The sequence below is a fragment of the Peromyscus maniculatus genome, chromosome 11, assembly GCF_049852395.1.
Source record: "Peromyscus maniculatus bairdii isolate BWxNUB_F1_BW_parent chromosome 11, HU_Pman_BW_mat_3.1, whole genome shotgun sequence".
NCBI classification, from domain to species: Eukaryota; Metazoa; Chordata; class Mammalia; order Rodentia; family Cricetidae; genus Peromyscus; species Peromyscus maniculatus.
In genome coordinates this window covers 48782717-48793392 of record NC_134862.1, presented here as the reverse complement: position 1 = coordinate 48793392, position 10676 = coordinate 48782717, and the positions used below count along the sequence as shown (strand labels likewise).

At 38.6% G+C, this 10676-nt stretch overlaps 1 protein-coding gene across 4 annotated transcripts in view; it reads right to left on the bottom strand.

Annotated features, from left to right (window-relative positions):
* Dennd1b (DENN domain containing 1B) overlaps positions 1 to 10676 on the bottom strand; it is a 218205-nt gene that overhangs the window by 132460 nt on the left and 75069 nt on the right. The window lies entirely within an intron of this gene.

Genomic DNA, 10676 nt, shown 5'->3' with positions numbered 1-10676 from the left:
GTATGAGGGTATAGGAAAGCTAACTATAAAACTATGTATAAATGCAGTCAAAGGTCACTTTATTGGTGAGAAGTGACACCTTACGAAATGTGTCCTCATGTGAGCATCCCAAAGTGCATACACAAATTAATATGGTGGCAATGTCACAGGACCACCTCTGTACAGTGGTCTATCATTGACTTACCGAGTATATAGCACATACTTGAATATCTTTATAAATACTACCCAGTTAATACATAATGCAACCGAACCATGTATATATAATTAATTCTTCAGAAACTGTGTGACCATCATTACAGATAAAGCCTATTCTAAAAAATTATACATATAATAAATTGATTTTCAATGACAAAATTATGATTTAAAATTCATTTAGCTATATAAAACTACTCTTTATTTATGTATTTGCTTATTATTTACTTTTATTATTTATTTACTTATTTATTTTCAAGCAGTCTTACTATTTAATCCACACTTATTTTCTAATTCAGTTTATTACTTTCTTTCGATGCAAATGGACAGCCTAGGGCCAGTGAGACAGCTCAGTGTTTAGATAAAGCACTTTCCATGCAAACATGATGGTGTGAAGGAACAGAAGTGACCCCCAGAAAGCTGCCCTCTGAGCACACATGTGCACCATGATGTGCACACATCCACACAGTGTTTATATACAGTAATAATATCTGTTAAACAGCTTACATATGTTTATAGTGAGCAAATGAAAACCATGACAAGAACAGACTATGCTACAGAAGAAAACTTTAAATTGCCTTAATCCCCTCAGGAGATGAAGAAAGGGGGCGCTAGTAAACTCAACTTTTTAAAAGGAACTATTCGAAAACAAGAAAGAGGGAAGGCCAGGCAGCCTGTGAGAACCTTAGTTCAATCCACGGACTCACACCGTGTTGGCTGGAGAGAAATGACCCACAAAGTTATCATGTGACCTCCACACACACTCTATAGTCCGTGAGCCACCACCACCTCCACAGTGGTAATAAAATTTGGGGGGGGGGAGTTTTCAGAAATTCTAAAAGTTGAGGGGGGGAAAAAACCTCAAAACATGGAAAGATAGAGAACAGCATAAGAAAATCACCTGGAACAAGAAGAAAAAGACAGACGGGCAGCTAATAAGAGGGAAAATACCACAACACTAGCCTGTATCAGGCCACTGAATAATGGCGGCTCCCAAAGAAAGAAAACAGAGCATTTCTTAAAACATCACCAGAATGGCCCCTCTGCTTCAGACCTGAGTCTTCCGACTGAACAGATGATAACATAGGAGATGAGGAAGCCACGCTTCAGTTTCCTGTGAAATTCAAGAATAGGAAGAGAAAACACCTGGTATTTCCAAGAAGACAAAGAAGTAAAACTCAAGAGGACAAACTACAAATGTCACCAAACTTCTCAATTCAGACCATGCAAGTGAGAAGGTGAAGGCCTTCCAACCAGAGGAAAGGAGGCCATTGATGGAGTGTGAGGGTAGGGTAACACCATGCTCAGCCATTCCAGGCTTCACAAATTCTCCTCCTGGCTTCAATGAAATAAGGGAAACCAAAAAATTATGCAGGGTTTGGGAAACACAATAGAGACCACAAAGAACAGAGAAGTCCAGGCCCAGAGTTGTGCAAAGGCTTAGGATTCAGTCTGACAAGGACGAGCTTGGGAAGAAAGGTCGGACAGGTTCACAGTGAGCACGTTGATGCTTTGTGTGGGAGCCTAGAAAACTCGGGAGAGATAGGTGGCATCTCTGAAATCATTTAGGGATGTGAAAATCAGAAATATTAATTAAATTATGTAACAGCTCAAGCCTTAGTTTTCAGACAGCAATTCAACCATGCCATGTTAAAAAAAAAAAAAAAGAAAAGAAAAGATAATCCTTGAGATTACAGCTTTTAAACTAACAACTCAAAACACGTGTCATCCGCCATAGTTCTTACACTCACTGGTAGTCGGAAATCACCGTTCAGCAGGGCACACCTGACAGGGAAGCAGGTGTGCTAACTCCAGATGTTCAGCACTCCCTCCCCTCCTCCACATCCAATCCCTGACTGCCTCTTAGCAGCACTGTAGCAGACTACCTGCTGGGACCTCCCATCCTTCTCTGCAACCCCCGCCCCCCCAAGTCTGAAGTAGAGCACACAGATCTTATCTTCCAACCTCCCTTGCCCCACTCATCTGTTTATCCCAGCTCCCATGTCCAGCAGGCAACCCCTGGGAAACACATAGCAAGCTGGCCAGGGAAGCCTATGAGCTAATTACAGATCTTCACCTCTCCCTTCTCCCTCATCTCCTCCAAATCCAATGCCCCAGTCTCATCCCCAGCTCTGCAGAAGACCGCCTGAAGTAACCTCTCTTCCCTCTCTGCCTCCATCTCCAGCAGATCCCACAGATCTTCTCCTCCAACCCTCCTCCCCATTCATCCCTAAGTCTCAGCCCCCAACTCCAGCAGACATTACCAGGGAATGCATCAGCCAAGCCTTCCAGCGAAGCAAGGACAACTGAGCAGATCAGCAAGCTTCAGATCTTTACTTTCTCTCCTCCAATTCAGTCCCCCAGTCTCATCCCCAGCTCTGTAGCAGACTACCTGTTGTGGCCTCTTCTCACTCTCTACCCTGATTCCCAGGGGACTAAACAGATCCATGTGGAATATGGAGTTTTCCTCTCTCCTGTGCTCTCCCTCAGCACTCACCACCTTTTAGTGCATTCCCATTCCTAAGTGCCAACCCCCAACACCCAGAAATGCATTCTACTCTGAGCTGCCAGTGGCCACACCTAGCAAGACCCTAGAATAATTCCCTACCAGGCAACACACAGCCACCATACCCTCCTAAGAACTAGACAGGGCAAAGGGAAACCAAGGAACAAAACACCCACAAAACAAAGACAAGACCTGAAGAAGATGCAGGCAAACAATGCAGAGGCAATGAGTTCACAAGCAGAGGCCATCAAAGCCTTGGGAAGCCTAAGGTGGTTAAGCCAAGGTACCAAAGGGTCCCAACCACAAACTCAGCCTTCTTGCATTCATTGCTCACCCCAAGCTCAGGAAACAGATTCAAAGATACATGGCCAAGGGTCATAGACTCTGCCAACCAAAGCCCAAAGTTCAAACCAAGGCAGCTGTTGCTGGAGGGCTTCTCTCCAGGTTCCCCAAGCCCCGCAGTCCCAAAATCCACATATGAAATAATCACTCAGACGCTTATATCACTTATAAACTGTATGGCCGTGGCAGGCTTCTTGCTAACTGTTCTTTTATCTTAAATTAACCCATTTTTATAAATCTATACCTTGCCACGTGGCTGGTGGCTTCCCAGCGTCTTCACAAGCTGCTTCTCCTGGCCGTGGCTGCAGTGTCTCTCCCCTTCTTCCTGTTTCCCCAATTCTCCTCTCTCTTTGTCCCGCCTATACTTCCTGCCTGGTCACTGGCCATCAGAGTTTTATTTATATAGAGTGATATCCACAGCACTTCCCCTTTCTTCTTTTTTTTTAAAAAGGAAGGTTTTAACTTTAACATGGTAAAATTATATATAACAAAACAATTACCGAGCAAGAATTATAGTTACAATATTAAAGAAGATGTCTTATCTATCTTATATTTGTGAGTTTAAGGTTTTATAGCTAACTTATCTTTTATCATAACTGAGGAAATTATAACTATCTAGTTTTCAACCTGGGAAGCGGAAGGCTGAGGGGAGAGACACTGCAGCCACGGCCAGGAGAGGCAGCTTGTGAAGACGCTGGGAAGCCACCAGCCACGTGGCAAGGTATAGATTTATAAAAATGGGTTAATTTAAGATAAAAGAACAGTTAACAAGAAGCCTGCCACGGCCATACAGTTTATAAGTGATATAAGCGTCTGAGTGATTATTTTATATGTGGATTGTGGGACTGCGGGGCTTGGGGAACCTGGAGAGAAGTCCTCCGGCAACAGGCAGCGGCCTCAGCTCCAGCTCAGGCTCCCAAAGTATCCAGGTCCTTTGTGAATGCCCCATAGAAAAGGTTTCTATCTGCCAATGTGAAGACAGACGGACTGGTGTGACACACCTACACACTATTTGCAGGTGGTCAGTGCCCTATCCTTTTTTTTACAAGTAAACTTAAGGCAAGATCTGTTTAAAAAAAAAAAAAAGTGCAAGGGAAAAGGACCAAACAAAATATAAAAACCTATTAGACTAATACCTGACTTCTCAATTGAGACTCTAAAAGTAAGAAGGATCTGGACAGATGGTCTACACTCTAAAGAGACCAGAGAGGCCAGAAAGAAAGGCTTCCAATATAGAACCAAATTTAAGCAATATCTACCTATAAATCTAGCCCTAGAGAGGAGCTAGAAGGAAATCTTCAGCCTGAAGAAAGTAACCACTAAGAAAACACAGGAATAAATAATCTCAGAACAGCAAACAAAAAAAGAGGGGCATACACATCACAACAAACAATAAGAATCAACAAATACTGCTCTTCAATGACTCTCAACATCAATGGTATCAAGCCCACAAAAAGACACAGACTTACAGAATATATACAAAAACAGGGTCCATCTTTCTGTTACTTCCAACAAACACACCTTAACATTAAGGACAGATATCATCTCAGAGTAAAAAGATGTAAAAATATATTCCAAGCAAATGGACCTAAGAAGTAAGCAATTGTAGACATTTTAATATCTGATAAAACAAACTTCAAACCAAAACTAACCAGAAAAGATAGGGAAGGACACTACATACTAATCAAGGGATAAATCCACCAAAATGATGTATCAATTCTTAACATCCATGCCCAAAGGCAAGGGCACCCAAGTTTGTAAAAGAAACACTGCTATAGTTTAAATCACATATTTATCATCACATACAGAAAGTGGGAGACTTTAATAGCCCACTCTCACCAATAAACAGGACATGTGGACAAAAACTGAACAGAGAAATAAGGAGCTAATTTATGTTATAAACCAAATGGACCCAGGATATTTATGGCACATTTCACCCAAACACAAAAGAATAAACTTTCTCAGTACCTCATAGAACTTTCTCATAAATATGTATGCTTGGACGAAAAGCAAGATTCAAAAGATACATGAAAACTGAAATAATATCCTGTATCCTATCTGACCACCATGAATTAAAACTGTATACAACAGAAATCTTAGAAATTCATAGAAAATGAACAACTCATTACTGAACAAAAAATGGGTCAAGAAAAAATTAAGAAATAAAAATAAAGAAAGACATCCTAGAACTGAGTAAAAATGAATACACAACATACCCAAACACTTGGGACACAATGAAAGCAGTTTTAAGAGGCAAGCTCATAGCACCAAGTGCCTACATTAAAAAATGAAGATATCTCATGATAATTTAACAGCACACCTGAAAGTTTAAAACAAAAAAGAAGAAATCATACCCAGAGAGAGTGACAGCAAAAAACAATTAAACTGAGGATAGACAGAAAAAAACAAATAAACTCAGGGGTGAAATTAATAAAATGGAAACAAACGAAACAACAACAACAGAACTACATAGAATCAATGAAACAGAGTTCGCTCTTTGAGAAAAACCAGTAAGACTGACAAGCATTTAGCCAGATTAATTAGAAGGCAGAAAAAGAATATTCAAATTAACAAAGTTATAGAAGAAAAAGGAGACATAAGAACATCAAGGAAACCCAGAGACTCATAAGACCATACTTTAAAAACCTGTACTCCACCAAATAGAAAAATCTACAAGAAATAGATAAGTTTCTTGTAGTGATATATAATACCTACAAAAGTTAAATCAAGATCTGATAAGCAATTTCAAATGATCTATAACCCCTATTAAAATAGAAGCAGTATTAAAAGTCTCGCAGTCAAAAAAAGTCCAGAGCTTATAGTGCAGAATTCTACCAGAGTCTCAAAGAAGGATTAATGCTAATAACCCTCAATTTACTGCATGAAAGATTGAAAAAAAAGAACATTGCCCAATTTGCTTTACAAGGCCGCAGTTACCATGATACCTAAAACATAGGAAAGCCCCACGAAGAAAGAATTAACAAATTTCACTTATAAACATAAATGCAAAATTACTCAATAAAATACTTGCAAACCAAATCCAAGAACACATCAAAATGATCATTCATCATCAAGTGGCCACATCCCAGAAAATGCGGGGATATCAACATATGTGAATTAATAAATTTAATCCATTATATAAACAAACCAAAAGACAAAAACTACATGATCATCTCATTAGATGCAGAAAAGGCCTTTAACAAAAATCCAACACCCTTTCAATGCAATCCCCATCACAATTCCAACACAATTCTTCACATATCTTGAAATGACAATTTTCAGTCTTATTTGGAAACACACACACACACTCTCTCTCTCTCTCTCTCTCTCTCTCACACACACACACACACACACACACACACACACACACACACACACGCCCCCCCCCCAAAAAAAAACGGTATGGCTAAAACAATCCCAAATAACAAAAGAACTGCAAGAGACATCACCATCCCCTATTTCAAGTTCTACAGTAGCACTGCACTACAGTAACAAAAAAAAAAAAAACAGCATGGTACTAGAACCAAAACAGACAGGCTGATCAATGGAGTCGATGACTCAGGTAAAAATCCAAACACCTATGCACACCTGCCTTTTTTTAAATAAAGAAGACAGAAATATCCACTGGAAGAAAGACAGCATCATCAACAAATGGAGCTATTCAAACTAGATCCACAATTACCACCCTGTACAAATGAGTTTTCGCTGTGCATAATATATTTTTGAAATAAGACACTCAGATTTCTGCAAGCTCACTCCTTAACACATCAGCATGTACTATAACCACAGAGAACCAAGTGCGAACATGTGCGGGTTCTCAGTGACGAGCTGCTCATTGCAATAAATTATTCACACTTTTTAATAAAAATAGCACTCATATCTAAGTGGAATTAGTCTGTAAACAGCCAGGCATGCTCCCAGAAGCATGAGAAAGCAAAGGCATTTCTGCTGCAAATCTGGAATCATGCTGAGCAGAGGCTGCAGACAGGCTCTCTGCAGCTCCAGCTAGCGAACTCGGGCCTCTGTTGTCTAAACCAGCAGTTTTGTGCCTGTGTGCAATCTAATAAACTGTCAGTTTCTAAATCTCCAATAATACACTTGAAAAATCTCTATTTCTTGTTCCGCTAGAAGTGATAAGAACTGGACTCCAGCCACACAATTTTCCTCTAACAAAAGCCTGGGGCCAAGAGCTGCTTTTTTGTGCCGTGTGCTGTTCAGAGAGCACTGTACTTTCCTCGGTTTCCTATAACGAGGCACCTAACCTATTTCTCATCTGGGCCTCCTGCCTGCCTGATCCCTGAAGCAAACTAAAACATAATAGGAAGCAAACACTCAACAGCAGATCCTACCTGACTTCCTTTTCTGATGGTCCACAGAGAGTGAAAGAACTTCAGTGTTCTGACAAGATTCCAGTTCACACTTCTGTGGCAAAATTTGTGGCAAGAGCAACCCTTTTTTAATAACAATGTTTTGTCTAAAACTTTTTACTTGAATATAACACATCAATAAATACTATAAAGCATATATGCCTTCAAAGGTAAAAAATACTTTCATGGGTTTGAATTAGGGCGAGTTCTTTATTTTTTGTAGTTTCTTGAGTAATTTCTAAGCAATATATGCTCAAAGTAGTCCTAACTAACATATAAACTCTTAAAATGATCATCAGTAACTTAAATTTTCTCCTAGTTTTTAGTACTTCCAAACATACTTAAAATATATTTTTTGCTTTTTCTTTTTTATAACCAACCACAAGAATGCCAGAAAGTTAAAACAGTCAACCAAATGTGGAAAATGAATCTGCTTTCTCATTTGAATGCTTTAAAAGTAAAAATGTAACCTCATCAGCAAACTGTGTGACTGTTATATATTTGTAAATATATAAACATAAAACAGATAACTCTTCTAAAAGGCAGGAGGCTGGAGTTTAATTGTACGATTATGTCGCAAATTTCCAATGAAGACAAGCGGCAAAAGGCAGACAGACTCATGCACAACTCATGAGCTCATCTGGTCGCGTCAGAAGGCGCCCACACTTGGACTTCCACTGCAGTGCTAGTAAAATTTTTACATCCAAAAGTCAAAGGTTAAATAAAGGAAAGGAAATGCTTTTTGTCAAGCAGTCAAGCAACCACTACCAGCCTGAGTGATCAGCAGGAACCTAACACATAGTAATCAAATAAAACTAAGGACCCGGCCTTTCCTTAGGAAAACCTCTCATGTCTACAGGCTGTTTGTTCATTAGAAAATTGACACAAAATGTGCAAAATTAAAACATTCTGCTTCTAAGGGATTTGTGCAAAGGAAGAGTGTGAAGCCTTCGAGTTTGATGTGAGTCACAGGCAGCCAAAGGGGCTACCAAGGCCTTACACATAAATCTGCCTTCCTCATTAGAGTATTTCATTTTGAACCCTTGGCGACATTTTTATAGTTGTAAAATTACGTTAATGAAATTAGAGGTGGAAGAGTTTTTCTTGAATCTTTGCTAGCATATGCAAGCAATTCTAAACATAAGCAATAAGACTTAGGTTAGTGATCTCTGAGGACAGCTTTGAAATCTTGTTGAACAGGTCAGCCACTTCAGAGAAAGAACTCCGACACCGCAAGCCTCAAATTAAATGTCATTTTTAATATTACACTGGACTAAATTTTAATTTTTCTTAAATAAGATAAATAGCAATTAACATATTGACTGACAAATATTATGATAACATAATTTAGGAGAAAAGCAACACATGGTTTTAGTAGCATGTGTATAGTACCAGCTTATCAGGAAAGTAAGAATAAAAGTGATTGTCAGATTAACCATGGACCATATTTCTGGACACTTGTATAGGAGAATGTTACAGTCACCAGAATGCTTATGAACTACTTTAAAAATATACATGCATTTTTTAAATTATAAATACTGACAATAGTTAATCCTTTAGCTTGATAAACTGTACAAAAATATATAAACATACTTTTGGCCATGAGGAAATAAGACTAAAACTATGTGTCACAAATATAAATGGTTTGTGTTTTCTTTTGTAGACCTGTCTTGATGCTCTGTGACTTGCTGGTGAAAGCATTTTGTCAAGTTCTTCAGTAAGTCTTAGCTCTAGTAAATACAAGAATTCCAATCAAAGGCTTTGCCAATCTGGCTGTAAACATTCCTTAAAGCTTCTTCAGCCTCTAGTCATAGTCAGAAGAACAGCCTTCTCTCCCAAAATGGAAGCCTGTTACAAACAGGAAGGTCTGAGAAATTCTGAGTAGCTCTATATATAGATACTCTTATATTCCTTCCCCAGCTCATTTCCAAAAAAATTACTAAATTTAAATCTAAGCTTTAAATGTGTATAGGATGTATATTATATGTGTGTACAAAGTATGTATTATCTCAAACTTTTTGTAGTACATTCTAAGTGTACAGTACAAAATCTAAGCTTGGTGATTGTGGCACACTCCTTTAATCCTAGCACTCAGAAGGCAGAGGCAGGTGGATCTCTATGAGTTCGAGGCCAACCTGGTCTACATACAGAGTGAGTTCCAGGACAGCCAGGGCTACAGAAAAACACTGTCTTAAAAAACAAAAACAAACAAAACAAAAAAGTACAAAATCTAGCAAGTATTGCTTCAAGGTAATAAAAAGTTCTAAAAATATTAACACATTTTTCAGCCATTAAACACTTCTCATATTGACCATTTTACATGGAAATCGGAAAACTGCACTAATATCTGGATTCCTAACTGTCACAGTCACCCCACCAGTATGCCATTTTCCTTCAGAGGTCATTGTTTCACATCCTGATCTTAAATTTCAGTGGTATAGAACAAAGCCCCCCCTTCTGTTCTTAATTCTGTGGCACTGCCATGCTCAGTCGACCGCTTGCTGTGCCCACTCCCACATAAACTAGTAAGGTAACTTCCCATCCTGTGAACACAGCATATATAATATACAACCTGATGAATGATGGCCTGAATGCACTCCTACTAGTTTCTAACATAATGCCTAAAGTTCTGATTTATAGTTGATCATTTATATAATGACGGCATCTTAGAATTTTAGACCAATAAAATGCGGTCTAAAACTATTTTTGTAATATTACAATATTTCTTTAATTTTTTGAGATTACGATATAATTACATCATTTCCTCCTTCCCTTTTCTCCTTCCAAACTCTTCCATATACACCTCTTTGATCTTTGCAAAATAAATTCATGACCTCTTTTTTCATTAATTGTTGTTACATACATATATTTATGTTCCTAAACATGTAAGTACAAACTGATCAATCTATATAATGTTACTTGTATATATGTGCTTTCAGGGCTGAACATGATATCAGATAACCAACTGGTATGCTCTTTCCATGAAACTATTTTTAATAATATTATTAATTCTTTGAGAATTTCATATAATGTATTTTGATCATATTAACCCCCTCCCCCAACCCCAACTCTCCCAGATCCACTCTCACACCCATGCCTACCCAACATTCTGTTCACTTTTTAATTTTTTTTTAAATCCATTCAGTCTAGTATGCATCCCCTAAATATTCTTGAGGGCAGGGTCAGCCTTGGAGAGAGTGGTCCACCTACCAGGAGTCATATCCTTTAAAAAAACTGAATTTCTCTCTCCAGGAAGCTGTAATTAACCA